The 17138-nt window shown below is 29.9% G+C and overlaps 1 long non-coding RNA gene across 1 annotated transcript; it reads left to right on the top strand.

Moving 5' to 3' along the window:
• Positions 1–1788: 1788 nt before the first annotated feature.
• LOC139867259 (uncharacterized) lies at positions 1789–5642 on the top strand. The gene is made up of 3 exons (XR_011765790.1): positions 1789–2777; positions 2849–2967; positions 5317–5642. It is a non-coding gene; the product is annotated as an uncharacterized lncRNA (long non-coding RNA).
• Positions 5643–17138: the final 11496 nt, after the last annotated feature.

Here is a 17138-nt window from a genome sequence, read left to right as displayed (position 1 = left end):
AGCAGAACAACGATGTCAACTCGTCTTGACAGTTTGCAACAACCTCAATCGGTTTTTCAACAACCGGTCTTGCAACCACGATAACGACCTCGTTCACTTTTGATATTTACACTTTTAATTTTGATAAATGCTTTTTTAGCATGCTCCAGTATATGTACAATACAAGTATCTTATGCATATTAATAAGTTAATTTATCAAATTTATAAATGAATATAACTTCCTCATTTTATCATTTTAATAGTCTACTTGTATATAAAGTTCCATGAACTATACTCCGTTAGTCTAATTTTAATAGTCTCTTTTTTTAGATGTCTTTAACTAATAGTCCATTTTCACAAATAAATAGAAATATTGAAATAAAATTATTTTATACACTTTGTACATAATTTTATATATTTTACTTTAACTAACTGAGGACCCATGTAACCAAGGTTAGTGTTAAATAATTTTTGAAAAAATATGATGTTCTTGACTCTTAAAATTACTTGCGTGTTATTTATTTTGAACATATTTTTGAAAAAATATGGCTGATAATGTTACTTTGAACATAATATTGATATATTTTTATTTTTATTTTCTCAAAAAATTCCAAACAATCCGTTTAACTTGACAAAATTGCGCCAATGATCCTTAATGTTTGTATCATTTGGCACTGATGGCCCAACCACTAAACTCTGTTACTTTTGGAAGTTAAGTTTCATCACGTGGCAAGCACGTGAGGGCATTTTTGTCATTTTCTTTCACAAATCACAGGGACCAACAACGTAATTTTGTCTTGGCACTGCATATTCCTTTCATCTTCATTAAATCAAAAACCATTTCAGTTCATCCATTCTCAATTTTAAACTGTCAGTTTCATTTGCTGTATATATATCAATATATCAACATCAAAAAACAAAACCCATTTAATAATGATATAGTATAAATATGTTGTATATGCAAAACAAAAGCAATTTGTATATGTTGTCTTCTAACTTATTCTTTTGTGATGTGTCATCCATGTGAGCCTAACAAATTATTTCAATCAAAAGTTTGTTTGCGAACCTCCCATCGTTAATTACGAACGATTACGTCAAATCTCCGACCATTCTCCGGTGAATGCAGCCCCAACCAATGGATCATGCGACAAATCTGAGTTTTTCTTCAATCCATGGTGGTTTTAGTGTTGGTGTTAGATCTAATTAAACATCGATATATTGAAAGTAAAAAGGTATGTTTTCTATGAAGCAAACTTCATTCTTCACGATTACCTACGAGAGGCATTTAACAAAAATAAGTAAGGAAGATGGATGTAACAAAAATCAATAAGGCGGATGAATGTTTTATTTAACCATCTCGTTAACAGATCTGGATTTAATGTCCGATTATATGATTTATTTTTTCAAGTGTTGACATAGTTTGAGTTTTGTGGTTTAGTATGGAAATAATTAAGAAAAATAGAACTCAAATGCTGACATAGTTTCAGTTTTGTGCCTGGTCCATGACTAATATCAAACACATAAAACGTGTGTGGACTATAATGCCATCAGGTGCTTGGCACGTGATGAAAATTAACTTCCAAAAAGTGACAGAGTTTAGTGGTTGGCCATCGGTACCAAATATTGATAGTTTAAGGTCATCTAAGTCGAAATATTAGATAAATGTTATCTGTGCTATTAGATACAAACATTATGGACCATTGCCGCAATTTTGTCGTTTAACTTCAAAACTTCAATCCAATCCAAATAACTATGAATTGTTAAATTTAATCCACTTTTGGTGAAAAGCAAAAGAAGCGGCGGGATATTTCCCTCTCTTAACTTCACTAAAATTTCACATATTCCCTCTTCCTTTATAGAGAGCGATTTCTCCCCTAAATCTTCAATTTGATGCTTCTTTTTCTCAACCATCTTGTATGTTTATGTTTATGCGAAATCTTCTTGGCCTAATTTATGTATATACTCTTCTTCGATTTAGTAGCAAATTGATGTTTAACTTGCCATTTGATCTGATACGTTTATATTTAGTATATTGATTTGATATGTTTATGTATATTGGAACTCTATTAATGCACTCTAAGTCTGTTTGTTTATCTAATATGTTTATGTATATAGGAACTATATTGAGTTATTATATTGGCCCTTAAGGCCCTGTTTTGACATGTAAGTTGCTGTTATTGACCCGTATGTTGCTGTTTTTGACCCGTACATTTTTTTATTACCCGTATGGTGCTGTTTTTGACCTGTGCATTGCTGTTTTTACCCGAGTAGTGGTATTTTTACCCGTACATTGCAGTTTTTACCCGTATGGTGCTGTTTTTGACCAGCACATCTCTGTTTTTACCCGTATGTTGGTGTTTTTGACCCGTGCATTGTTGTTTTTACCCGTAAGTTTTTATTTTGACCGGAATGTTTCTATTCATTACCCGTAAATTGTGGCCTGATGTTTGTTCATATGTTTATCTGGGTTTATATAAGGCTTTTTTCGTTGTGATAAGTGACTGTTATTGTGATGGCTTTATACAAGGGCTTTTATGTTGTTATAAGTCACTGTTGTTTATAAAATTGATAATGTCGCGTAAGTCCAAGTCAGTTCATCGTCTTGAACCTACTCCATCATTTGTACCGGTGGGTTCAGTTGATGTAAGTTATTCGAGTTCATCAGTGGCCAAAAGAGGCCGTATTACAACACTGCATATTAAGCTATAAAGAGCCTGTTGTGGTTGCTTCTTCTATTGTACAATCTGTAGATAGTCATCAGAATAAACTGCTTTCAGTCATCTCTTCACGTAATGTAGGTATGTATGTGTTGCTTCGTAGCTGTTTTGTTTCACTCTTAGTTTCGATTATTAATGAGGTTGTCTTTCAGATTATTAATGGGGCACTCTTTTGGTATGATGAACATATAGTTGCTAGGGTGTTTCATTTGAAAGAGAGAATATATGTCTGTTTTAAAGGAAGAGGAACCATTCAGTCATTATAAAGCAGGTTTGCATTCTCCGTTATTGATATTTATATTTTCCGTTACTAATGTTGTTTACAGTTTTCATTACCAATATTATTTTACTAATATTTTTGAACATATTTAATTTCCGATTTTTATCAACAGTAATCCTTTCGTTTCATATAGTTTGTAGTTTTAGTCTTGGGGGACCCTTACACTAAAAAGTCAACAGTCAGTCCTGAATCCTGTATATGCAGGCATTCGTCGATTTACAAAGCCTCTTAGTTGGTTAATTTAGTGATCAGTGTTCATTTACAAGAGTATTATTAGCCTGGTTCTCTTATAGTTATATCTATTTTTGTTGTTCATATTGAAAGATGTTAGGGTGCACGTCAACTAAGAAAAAGTAATTAAGACTTTATATGAAATTTTGTGAGACTATACAAATATGGGTGATATTTTGGTTAAAATGGAAATTTACAACCCATTTGGGTCATACGCGTCTATATTGACCCATATGCATAATTTTGAGAATTGGAAGTCACCAACACGTCTAAAGTGTCATTACAGGCTTATGATACCGTTTGGGTCAGCCTAGGTTGGTCATCTTATATTTTGAGTTGCCAACAGAAATTTTTACCATTTTGGTAAAAGTGTCAAAAATCACTCTCGGACCTACTTTGCGGTCTCATTAGTTGAACATAGTTAAATTTTGGTAAAAATTATTAACTGATTTAGAATCTAGACCCGACAAGCTTCAAAATGGTATATTATATGGGTGGTGATATATTCAACATCATTTTTACTTCATCCACCATAAATCATGCATTAACATACTGTACTGTACAATCTATTAATGCAGAGTTATGGTGGATAAAGTAAAAATGATGTTGGATATATCAATGACCATATTATATGGTTGTGATGGTCGAGTATACTAAGTATACCATTTTGGTAAAAGTGTCAAAAATCACTCTCGGGCCTACTTTTACCATTTAAAAATTATTGACCTCACTATTTTAATTTTTTTCCCCTGTTTGTTGTGCAGTATTGTATACTAAGAGATGTAATCTAAATAAACCCTCCATAGGAAGGTTGTCATACATGCATCCACCATTTGAAGAGGTCTTTTATTTTTATTTACAAATATTTTTCTTTTTCTTCATTTAACATTCGTTATATTAACTTTGGCAATGTTTGGTTATATATATATTTTTTCAAACAAATTTGCTTTTTGTACTCTTTTTTCGGTCTTCGGTCCGGACCGAACCGGACCAAAACCGAAAAAAACACTAAAAATACCCGAACCGCACCGTACCGAACCGATAATATTTGGTCCGGTCCTTGGTCCATGTTTTTGCTTCAAATTGAGATTCGGGACGGAACCGAACCGAACAAGTTTGGTCCAGAACCGTACCACGCACACCATTATGTGATGTCACAAACAGCTAACAATCAAATCTTTTTGTTATTTATAGTTTTGGAGTAATATATTAATTTGTTTCTTGAGACAAAGGTAGAACCATAGCCCATAGAGGTAGTGACGGAGTAATATATTATTAAAGTTTTGACATATAATTTGTTAGGGTTAAAATCTTGAAGATTTGGATGACTTTGGGTTGTGTCATTTGTAAATTTATCAAAAGTTTATTTGCTGACTTAAAATGGTTTCGGTCTATAATACAAAGGTAAATCAATCCACTCTTTTATCTTTCCACTAAATTTACCTTTTACATTCATATATATCTGATCCCATATATATTACCCTTTTATGGAATGGAATGTGTTTGTGTTCTGATTATATTGCATATAACGTTAACTATATAAATTAGATGAAATAGATGGACTTAGATTGTAAAGGAACCTAAATTCATTGTACTTTGTTTAAGTTTTGCGCTCATAAGGTGTTTGTGAAATTGTCGAAAAAAAAGTTTGTTGAATCTTTGATTATAGTGAATGAGGTGCTAAATCAATTTTGGTAACATTAGCACCGATGAATCAAAGAATGTAGTTAAATTAATTTTGGAAGTTTCTTTGACTTCTCATAGTGTAGGATCAGTTTTGCATTCAGGACATTATATGTTGCAATTTAGACCCATTTACTGTTATATTAAGTTTTTCATAATAATATTGCAATAACATTAGTGACTTGCTTAGTGAGTAGCTTTGTATTGCAATCTTTACCAAAATGTATGGCATTACCTTTACTGACTTTCAATACCATTAGTGACTTGCTTAGTAAGCAGCTTTAGAATGTCTTTTTAGTCCGCCATCAAATATGATTTATTTAAGATCATGAAAGTGCTGATAGAACAAGACCTGTGGTAAAATTCTAAATTCCTACAAGTTTTATTGTGTGGTTATTAAATAATACACGTGTTTTAATTTGCCAGAGTAGAGGTCGAGATATGAAGTTCTTACTGCCTAACTCTTAAGAGTCAAATGATCATGTGCAGTTCAAAAAGCTATAATGCGGGATTTAAAATGGGTCAAGATGAAGCTACAATTGCAATTTCCGTAATTGTATTGAGTTTGATTGTGGATGTTTGAGTGTGTAGCTAGTCATAAAAGATGGAGATGGATTGCTCATCTCAAGTTCCGTTTGAGAAATTTGAACCAATTCGTGATTGAAGTTGACCATTTAATTATTATATATTGTAATGCAAAATAAGAACTAATATAATATAATATCTACTATTGCTTTATTTTTGTACATGTATTGTCGATTTAATTGATAAACTTTGAATCAATAGCTTTTAATGTTTTTATTTCATCAAATTCGTGATTTCACAGGTCATTAAACTAGTATAAAACCCATTTGTTTAGTATTGACCTTGTTCAGTCATAAAATCGCCAAAATTGGTATATTTGATAATGTAAAATAAATGTTTATTAGTGTTACTCATTTGTCTTATTAAAGAATCAACGTGTTCTAAAAGCTTACATTGACATGACTTAAATATCAAATGTCTTAATAATTAAATTAAGAGACAAATAACTCATTCATCTTATTAAACAATCAGTGTCTCTTAAAAACTTACATTGACATGACTTAACTATCAAATGTCCTATTATGTTTTGATATAATACGACTAAGACAAATAAATGTCTTATGATAGTATATTTAATATGACTTTTATATAAGTTGTCCTATTAAATTAACACATAATGTGACACCAAAATGTTAAAAGTCTTATAAAATCTCATTTAATGATTCACAATTAAAGTGTCCTTTGAAATCATATGATAATTAAGACCCTAAAAGCTAAAAGTGTCCTATAAATTGACAATGATACGGCATAGGTATTACATGTCCTATTACCTAAATATATAATACGACTAGGACAAATAAATGTCCTATGATAGTTTATTTCATATGACTTTTATATAAAGTGTCATATTAAATTAACACATAATGCAACACTAAACCGTTAAATTTCTTATAAAGTACCATTTTATGATTCACAATTAAAGAGTCATATGAAATCATATGATAATTAAGACCCCAAAAACTAAAAGTGTCATAAAAATTGACAATGATACGACATAAGTATTACATGTCCTATTAGCTAAATATATAATACGACTAGGACAAATAAATGTCCTCTGATAGTTTATTTCATATGACTTTTATATAAAGTGTCCTATTAAATTAACACATAATGCAACACTAAACCGTTAAATGTCTTATAAAGTACCATTTTATGATTCACAATTAAAGTGTCCTATGAAATTATATGATAATTAAGACCCTTAAAACTAAAAGTGTCCTAAAAATTGACAATGATATGACATAAGTATTACATGTCTTATTAGATAAATAAATAATACGCTTAGGAAAAATAAATGTCCTATGATAGTTTATTTCATATGACTTTTATATAAAGTATCCTATTAAAGTAACACATAATGCGACACTAAACTGTGAAATGTCTTATAAAGTACCATTTTATGATTCACAACTAAAGTGTCCTATGAAATAATATGATAATTATGACCTCAAAAATTAAAAGTGTCTTATTATATCTACTATAAATACGACTCACACAAATAAATGTCTTATAAAGGGTAATTTTCATATGACCGTCATATCATGTGTCCTATTACTCTACTAAATAATAAGACACACACATTTAAATATCTTATAAAGTCCCTTTATACGATACACAATTTAAATGTCCTATTATATCATATTAACTATTATGATAATTAGGACCCCAAAAACTCATTCGTCCTAATAACATACATTTATAGGACATATGTATAAAATGTTCTATTATGCTACAATATAATAAGACTCGCGAAAATAAAGGCCTCTATACGTATATTTCATATAACGTTCATAATAAGTGTCATATTACATAAACACATAATGAGACACTAACGAATAAATGTCTTATAACTTCCTCTATTAGGATTCACTTTCTAAGTGTCCTACGAAAATATTTGATAATAGGACACACAAAAATAATGTGTCTCAGAAAAGAGCTCTTTAGGACCCCACTCTAAAAGAGTATATCATAATGGTACCCTAAATATCGGCTGGTCCTATCTAAGTAGCTTTTACGACCTTATTTTACTAGGTCCCAGAAAAAAGGTCCTTTATTCCCACTTTTATTGTAGTGCGTCATATTATTTATCGCACTTTTGTAGTGACCCGAACTTTTCTATGTTTATATATATATTAAATGAAATTGTTATTTACATGATTAAGTGTTTCCAACATGTTAAGCAATCAAACTTGTTAAGACTTGATTAATTGAAATAGGTTTCATATAGACAATTGACCACCCAAGTTGACCGGTGATTCACGAACGTTAAAACTTGTAAAAACTATACGATGACATATATATGGTTATATATATAGTTAACATGATTTTATTATAAGTATGTTTCTCATTAGGTATTTTAACAATGAGTTATATACATAAAAATGAGACTATTAATTTAAGAAACTCGAAAACGATATATATAACGATTATCGTTATAACAACGTCTTACTAGGTACATATGAATCATATTAAGATATTGATACACTTGGTTAATTATGTTAAATGATAAGTAAATATATTATTAAGTGTATTAACAATGAAATACATATGTAAAAATAAGACTACTAACTTAATGATTTCGAAACGAGACATATATGTAACGATTATCGTTGTAACGACATTTAACTCTATATATATCATACTAAGTTATATTATATATCATAATATCATGATAATATAACAATTTAACATATCATTTGTTATAATAAATAATGGGTTAACAACATTCAACAAGATCGTTAACCTAAAGGTTTCAAAACAACATTTACATGTAACGACTAACGATGACTTAACGACTCAGTTAAAATGTATATACATGTAGTGTTTTAATATGTATTCATACACTTTTGAAAGACTTCAAGACACTTATCAAAATACTTCTACTTAACAAAAATGCTTACAATTACATCCTCGTTCAGTTTCATCAACAATTCTACTCGTATGCACCCGTATTCGTACTCGTACAATACACAGCTTTTAGATGTATGTACTATTGGTATATACACTCCAATGATCAGCTCTTAGCAGCCCATGTGAGTCACCTAACACATATGGGAACCATAATTTGGAAACTAGCATGAAATATCTCATAAAATTACAAAAATATGAGTAATCATTCATGACTTATTTACATGAAAACAAAATTACATATCCTTTATATCTAATCCATACACCAACGACCAAAAACACCTACAAACACTTTCATTCTTCAATTTTCTTCATCTAATTGATCTCTCTCAAGTTCTATCTTCAAGTTCTAAGTGTTCTTCATAAATTCCAAAAGTTCTAGTTTCATAAAATCAAGAATACTTCCAAGATTGCAAGTTTACTTCCAAGTTTTCTAAATCCATTCCAAGTAATCATCCAAGATCAAGAAACCTTTGTTACTTACAGTAGGTTATCTTTCTAATACAAGGTACTAATCATATTCAAATTTTAATTCAATTTCTATAACTATAACAATCTTATTTCGAGTGGAAATCTTACTTGAAATTGTTTTCGTGTCATGATTCTGCTTCAAGAACTTTCAAGCCATCCAAGGATCCTTTGAAGCTTGATCGATTTTTCTCATTTCCAGTAGGTTTATCCAAGGAACTTGAGGTAGTAATGATGTTCATAACATCATTCGATTCATACATATAAAGCTATCTTATTCGAAGGTTTAAACTTGTAATCACTAGAACATAGTTTAGTTAATTCTAAACTTGTTTGCAAATAAAAGTTAATCCTTCTAACTTGACTTTTAAAATCAACTAAACACATGTTCTATATCTATATTATATGCTAACTTAATGATTTAAAACCTGGAAACACGAAAAACACCGTAAAACCGGATTTACGCCGTCGTAGTAACACCGCGGGCTGTTTTGGGTTAGTTAATTAAAAACTATGATAAACTTTGATTTAAAAGTTGTTATTCTGGGAAAATGATTTTTATTATGAACATGAAACTATATCCAAAAATTATGGTTAAACTCAAAGTGAAAGTATGTTTTCTAAAATGGTCATCTAGACGTCGTTCTTTCGACTGAAATGACTACCTTTACAAAAACGACTTGTAACTTATTTTTCTGACTATAAACCTATACTTTTTCTGTTTAGATTCATAAAATAGAGTTCAATATGAAACCATAGCAATTTGATTCACTCAAAACGGATTTAAAATGAAGAAGTTATGGGTAAAACAAGATTGGATAATTTTTCTCATTTTAGCTACGTGAAAATTGGTAACAAATCTATTCCAACCATAACTTAATCAACTTGTATTGTATATTATGTAATCTTGAGATACCATAGACACGTATACAATGTTTCGACCTATCATGTCGACACATCTATATATATTTCGGAACAACCATAGACACTCTATATGTGAATGTTGGAGTTAGCTATACAGGGTTGAGGTTGATTCCAAAATATATATAGTTTGAGTTGTGATCAATACTGAGATACGTATACACTGGGTCGTGGATTGATTCAAGATAATATTTATCGATTTACTTCTGTACATCTAACTGTGGACAACTAGTTGTAGGTTACTAACGAGGACAGCTGACTTAATAAACTTAAAACATCAAAATATATTAAAAGTGTTGTAAATATATTTTGAACATACTTTGATATATATGTATATATTGTTATAGGTTCGTGAATCAACCAGTGGCCAAGTCTTACTTCCCGACGAAGTAAAAATCTGTGAAAGTGAGTTATAGTCCCACTTTTAAAATCTAATATTTTTGGGATGAGAATACATGCAGATTTTATAAATGATTTACAAAATAGACACAAGTACGTGAAACTACATTCTATGGTTGAATTATCGAAATCGAATATGCCCCTTTTTATTAAGTCTGGTAATCTAAGAATTAGGGAACAGACACCCTAATTGACGCGAATTCTAAAGATAGATCTATTGGGCCTAACAAACCCCATCCAAAGTACCGGATGCTTTAGTACTTCGAAATTTATATCATATCCGAAGGGTGTCCCGGAATGATGGGGATATTCTTATATATGCATCTTGTTAATGTCGGTTACCAGGTGTTCACCATATGAATGATTTTTATCTCTATGTATGGGATGTGTATTGAAATATGAAATCTTGTGGTCTATTGTTACGATTTGATATATATAGGTTAAACCTATAACTCACCAACATTTTTGTTGACGTTTAAAGCATGTTTATTCTCAGGTGAATATTAAGAGCTTCCGCTGTTGCATACTAAAATAAGGACAAGATTTGGAGTCCATGTTTGTATGATATTGTGTAAAAACTGCATTCAAGAAACTGATTTCGATGTAACATATTTGTATTGTAAACCATTATGTAATGGTCGTGTGTAAACAAGATATTTTAGATTATCATTATTTGATAATCTACGTAAAGCTTTTTAAACCTTTATTTATGAAATAAAGGTTATATTTTGTTTTAAAAATGAATGCATTCTTTGAAAAACGTCTCATATAGAGGTCAAAACCTCGCAACGAAATCAATTAATATGGAATGTTTTTAATCAATAAGAACGGAACATTTCAACTTTAATTTATCGCACATTAATTATCGTCATTTACTTTACGCTTTAAATTAAGTTATATTTATTTTTAATATTTTACATTAGGTTTTAATTGTGACTTAAGACAGAAAATCGACAAACCGGTCATTAAACGGTAAAAACTCCCCTTTTATAATAATAATACTACTTTTATATATATATATATATATATATATATATATATATATATATATATATATATATATATATATATATATATATATATATTCAAATATAGTTTAAAAATATAGCGTTAAACTTGGCTAGCTCCCTGCGGAACGAACCGGACTTACTAAAAACTACACTACTGTAGAATTAGGTACACTGCCTATAGTGTTGTAGCAAGGTTTAGGTATATCCACTCTAATAATAAATAAATAACTTGTGTAAAATTGTATCGTATTTAATACTATTTCGCAATAAAAATATAACTATTTCGTATACACCTCGCATAACATCAAGTATTTTTGGCGCCGCTGTCGGGGAACTTCAACAACGCCGAAAGCAAAATGCTATATAAAAAAAATTATTAAGTTTTTTTAAACTATTTTTGTAAAAATATAAAAATTTTTAAATATAAAAATTTAAAAACATAAAAAGAAAAATATATTTCTATATTTTAAGTGTTTAAATTAAAAGTTTATATTTTTTATTTCTTTTGTTAAAAATTAAAACTAATAAGTGATTTTTTTTTAGTTTTTACTACATTTTATTTTCTATAAAATATAAAACAGAAAAAAAATTAATTAAAAGTAATCGGGCCAAGGTACTGTAGCAGCCCAAGAACTGGCCTGGTATCCGGATCCATGCGACCGCATGGACATATAACATACAACTCATGTGATCGCATGAGTTGAAAAGACAGCTCTGATCCTTAAACTGGTACGATTAGGGTTAGGTTATTAATAATAATAATTATTATTAATTAATATTAATTAGGGTTTTAATTTAATATTAGTTAGTTTTAGTTTTAATTAATTTGTATTTTTGGTTTTAATTAGTTTTAAAATTAATACTTTTATAAAATAATAATATAAAAATAATATTTTTATAAAAATTGTATTTTTATAACTTTAAGTTTTATTTTTATATTTCGTATCTTTTTAATCGTTTAATAGTAATTTGTATATTTATCGTTCGTAATTAGTTCGTAACTTAGTATTTTGCCGTAGTTACTTTATTTCTAGATTTTTAAGCTTTGCCGTAAAATTCCTTAAGTGCTTTTTCTTTAGACTAAGATTTAGGTGCTTTAGAATTTTGCGACGCCGTTTTAAGATTTTAGTACTTTTTAAGTTATTGCCGTTTTGGATATAGAATTCCTTTTAAGCTTTAATACCTTTAGACGCAACTTTTAATATTTAGTTTTTAGACTTTTGAGTTTCGACGCTTTACTTTCTTATTATTATTTTTCGACATTTTATTTTTCGACATTTTTCGACGCACTCTTTTTCTTTCTTATTTCTCGACGCTCTAGTTTTTAGGACATAGAATTTTTTTTATTATTTTCTTTAAATTTTGTCGAAAAATTATTTTAAGCGGTTAAATTGATAGACATCCTAAATTTTCTGGTTCGTAGTAATAGTTGGATTTGTTAGTGGAGAGTTGTGGACTTCCGATTTAAAGGGTCATGGCTACCTGCTGCATCTATTGGCTATTCAAAACGTGGGCAAAATCATAAAAGTCTATTAATTTGATAACTTTGATAATTTTTTTTATAACTAATAGGATATTCAGTGAATGCACCGAGCAAAACGTTCACCACCTGTAACTCGATCAAGACATTTAGCCAACATTGTCGCCGTTGATTTTTCTTTAGAATCGTCATCTAGTCGACCAAGTACTCCAATTCAAATTTCCGATAATTCATTTTTTTGAACCCGACCTCACAATTGAGAATCTGGAGGATATTCAGGGACAATTCAGAGATCCTGAACCACTAATCATTCCTCCTGAACCACAAATCACTCATCAAGAGATTGTCGAGGAAGAAACCATTAAGTTAGAATCCTCTAGTGATTCAGATTCAACAAATTCAATCATGGAAAATCTGGAACCTCTAAGTATGGAAGACCGAATAAGGGCTAAACGCACTGGCCAAGGTCACGCAATTACTCAACCAGACATTATTGCACCAGATTATGAAATCAAAGGATAAATTCTACACATGGTAACTAATCAATGCCAATTTAGTGGTGCGCCAAAGGAAGATCCAAACGAACATCTTCGTACCTTTAATAGGATCTGTACTCTATTTAAAATTCGAGAATTGGAGGATGAACAGATATATCTCATGTTATTTCCCTGGACTTTAAAGGGAGAAGCCAAAGATTGGTTAGAATCGTTACCTGAAGGGGCGATTGATACATGAGATGTTGAAAGGACCCGTTCATATACATTATAAACGATTCACAATAGTTGATTACATCGCGAGGTATTTGACCTCTATATGATACATTTTACAAACATTGCATTCGTTTTTAAAAGATAAACTTTCTTTACAACGAAAGTTGACGGCATGCACACCATTTTATAATACATCCAACTATAATTGACATAATAATAATCTTGATGAACTAAATGACTCGAATGCAACGTCTTTCAAAATATGCCATGAATGACTCCAAGTAATATCCTTAAAATGAGCTAATGCACAGCGGAAGATTTCTTTAATACCTGAGAATAAACATGCTTTAAAGTGTCAACCAAAAGGTTGGTGAGTTCATAGGTTTATCATAACAATCATTTCAATATATTAATAGACCACAAGATTTCCGTTTATAAATATATGAACACTCGCAAGTGTATAAAAGTATTCTATAAGTTGTAGGCACCCGGTAACAAGCCTTAACGTTCATGTTTTACCCTTTGAAGTACACCAGATCAGGTGTGTTTAAAATAACCTCGAAGTACTAAAGAATCCCATAGTCAGGATGGGGTTTGTCAGGCCCAATAGATCTATCTTTAGGATTCGCACCTACCGTACATAGACAAGTAGTTTAATGTTACCAAGCTAAGGGTATATTTCTGGTTTAAACCCACGTAGAATTAGTTTTAGTACTTGTGCCTATTTTGTAAAACATTTATAAAAATAGCGCATGTATTCTCAGTCCCAAAAATATATATAAAAGGGAGCAAATGAAACTCACCATACTGTATTTCATAGTAAAAATACATATAACGTCATTTAACAAGTGCAAGGTTGGCCTCGGATTCACGAACGTATCAATATTGAGATTCAATATTGCAGGAAAGTACGTAGACGCAACGGAGATGATAAACACTAGATTGACCTCACGAGCATACCCATGAACCATACCCATCACCTCCATAGCTATAACCCATAATTTCCTTAGCTTCGACTCATTCAAAAAACTATTTTGAAATCACTCGGACATCACTCCGTCGTAATATTTTATGTATACTAATAATATCTTGAAATAATGCAGAGCAAATATATATATGTAAATCGATTGAGAGAGTTTAGAGAAATATATTTTCAAGTTTCTATCAAATAATGAAACCTATTGAATTCTATTTATAATAAATTTTTGAATTATTAAAGTGAATTATTAAAGTGAATTATTAAAGTATGAATTATTAAAGTGAATTATTAAAGTATGAATTATTAAAGTGAATTATTAAAGTATTAATTATTAAAGTGGATTATTAAAGTATGAATTATTAAAGTGAATTATTAAAGTTAAAGTAAAGTAAAAGTAAAGTAAAGGTAAAGTTAAAGTATAGTAAAAGTATAAAAACTGTGTATGTATAATACGCGTATAAATATATATAATATTAATTTAAATCGTTATATATATTTAATGAAAGAAAATATAAATATCATTATATTTATTATACTGGTTAAGTAATGAGTTGTCAAAAGTGATTCTAGATATTTATAAAAGTTATATACGTTTTAATAATAAAGTTCTTTTTAAACTGAAAACATTTTTGTACGTTTGAAAATAGATTAATAGAATATTATGGAAACCAATTCTCCACTAGCTTTTGTCTAACTTTCGTAAATGACACTTTTTATTTTTATTTATAAATAGCTTTACAAATTATTCTGAATATCGTTAAGAGGAATAGATTTTCTCAAATCATAGTGGATCTCTCAACAGAGACTTGTAATCATAATTCAATGTTTCTGATGATTCAATCATTTAATATATTTTTTTTTATTTCGTCGATAATCATATTGAAACAAATACGTTCATATAAAGCATTATACGTTTAAATACTTTGTTGACATTTTCAATTTATAACATATACACATATACATACATATTCATATATGTTCATTTAATGGTTCGTGAATCATTGGAATTTGGTCGAGGTTTAAATGAATGTATAAACATAGTTTAAAATCCTTGAGATTTAACTTAACAAAAATTGCTTATCGTGTCAGAATAATATAAAGATAAAGTTTAAATTTAGTCGGAAATTTCCGGGTCATCACAGTACCTACCCGTTAAAGAAATTTCGTCCCCGAAATTTGATAGATGTCGTTATGGCTAACAATGAGAATGTTATTATGACGTAACGATTATAAAGTTTTATCATGTCTAAGAAGTATGGATAAAATAATTCGATTACTCGAAGCGTATGAGGGAAGTTATCGTAAATGAAGGAAATAAGATTATAGTAATTCGTCATATCTTTTGACGTCATCACAATTGATCTCCGAATTTAAAGAAAATCTTTGTAATCTATTTTGGATTTGATGCTTCGGTGATTAAGGAGATTATGATTCTCTTCGAATTAATACGATAACCCATCTTGATTTCTCTGTCGGGTATTTCACTATAAATCCACCTCCTTCGTTTCCTTACAACTCACACCTTCTATTCTTTCTCCCTCAACTCATATTTTAAAGTATTTGTCAATATGCTTCATCCAGTACTAATTCTCGATATACTCCTCACTTTCATATCTGTCATTCTTCTTTTTCATCTGCCTCCGGAAGAATCTATTTACTTCTACTATACTCTCGGTTTTATAGTGTTTTTAGTTCTTCCGTATCTTTATATTGCTCTATGCATCGATATATACGGTTTATAATTTTTGGGTGGTTGTTGGGTTTTATATCTTCCCTTATATTTCAAAGCCCCTGCTTTATCTTCTATAATCATTGACATCCATAGTTAATGTTCCCTTCTATTTGCTGTGATTTATACTCCAATTTCTATTTTGGAGTTTTTTCCTTTCGTTTCTTCTTCTTGCGATTAAGCAACGTTTGTAATGGTCCAGTATTCGCAGATATGAATTTCAGAATGAACATACTTAATGTTCTAAGAAGAAAATGGTAATGGCACGATCTTGATTTGTTAATTTACCAGAATACCCTGAAAAGACCGAATCATCAAGAAAATATATTCTTGATATTTTTAGAGATTAAATAGAATACAAGAGTCGTGTAACATGGAACATGATGACGGCATGGTCTGTGAATCGTCATGTCCCATTAGAAACTCAGCATGACTTACTGTAATATAATCACGTTGATCAAGTGTCATTATATTATACTAACTCATGCTTCAGTTCCCAACACTACTTCAAAACATTCATAATTTAAACTCGAAAGTTTATAGAATATAGAAACTAATAGTTTCTTATATGATGTAACACTGATAGCGCAAAGAGATAAATGACTTCAGATAAGATTAGTTGTGAAAATATTTTCAGAAATATCGCGGATATTTATAATGAAAGATATGATAATATCTTAGAATTTCTAATATTGATGGATGATGATGAAGATTTGTCTGTAAAGGTTTAGAATAAAGAGTAAGGTATTCGTTAATGACTTTAGCAGGCACTGAATCATTTGGATTCTTTGAAGGCAGATTTAGTCTTTGTGATTTGTCCACAGCCTCCTTTATAGTCTGTTCAATTCGTTTTCCAGTTCTAAACCTTCTCTTTTTCTCAGCTTTACCACCTTACTATTCTTTGTCATCAAACTTTTTACTGTTAAGATCGTTTACAGTTTTTGATGCTTCGTCAGCATTTCAAGAACTAGTTTGCAGTTCAAAATATTTTTCAGAACTTCACATACAAAGTATGTAAGTCCAGGAGATAGACGTCTTACGTACACATATAACTGTTGGC

The sequence above is a fragment of the Rutidosis leptorrhynchoides genome, chromosome 9 (assembly GCF_046630445.1).
Source record: "Rutidosis leptorrhynchoides isolate AG116_Rl617_1_P2 chromosome 9, CSIRO_AGI_Rlap_v1, whole genome shotgun sequence".
NCBI classification, from domain to species: Eukaryota; Viridiplantae; Streptophyta; class Magnoliopsida; order Asterales; family Asteraceae; genus Rutidosis; species Rutidosis leptorrhynchoides.
Note: the sequence above shows the minus strand (reverse complement) of the source record. Positions and strands in the feature narration are given on the sequence as shown.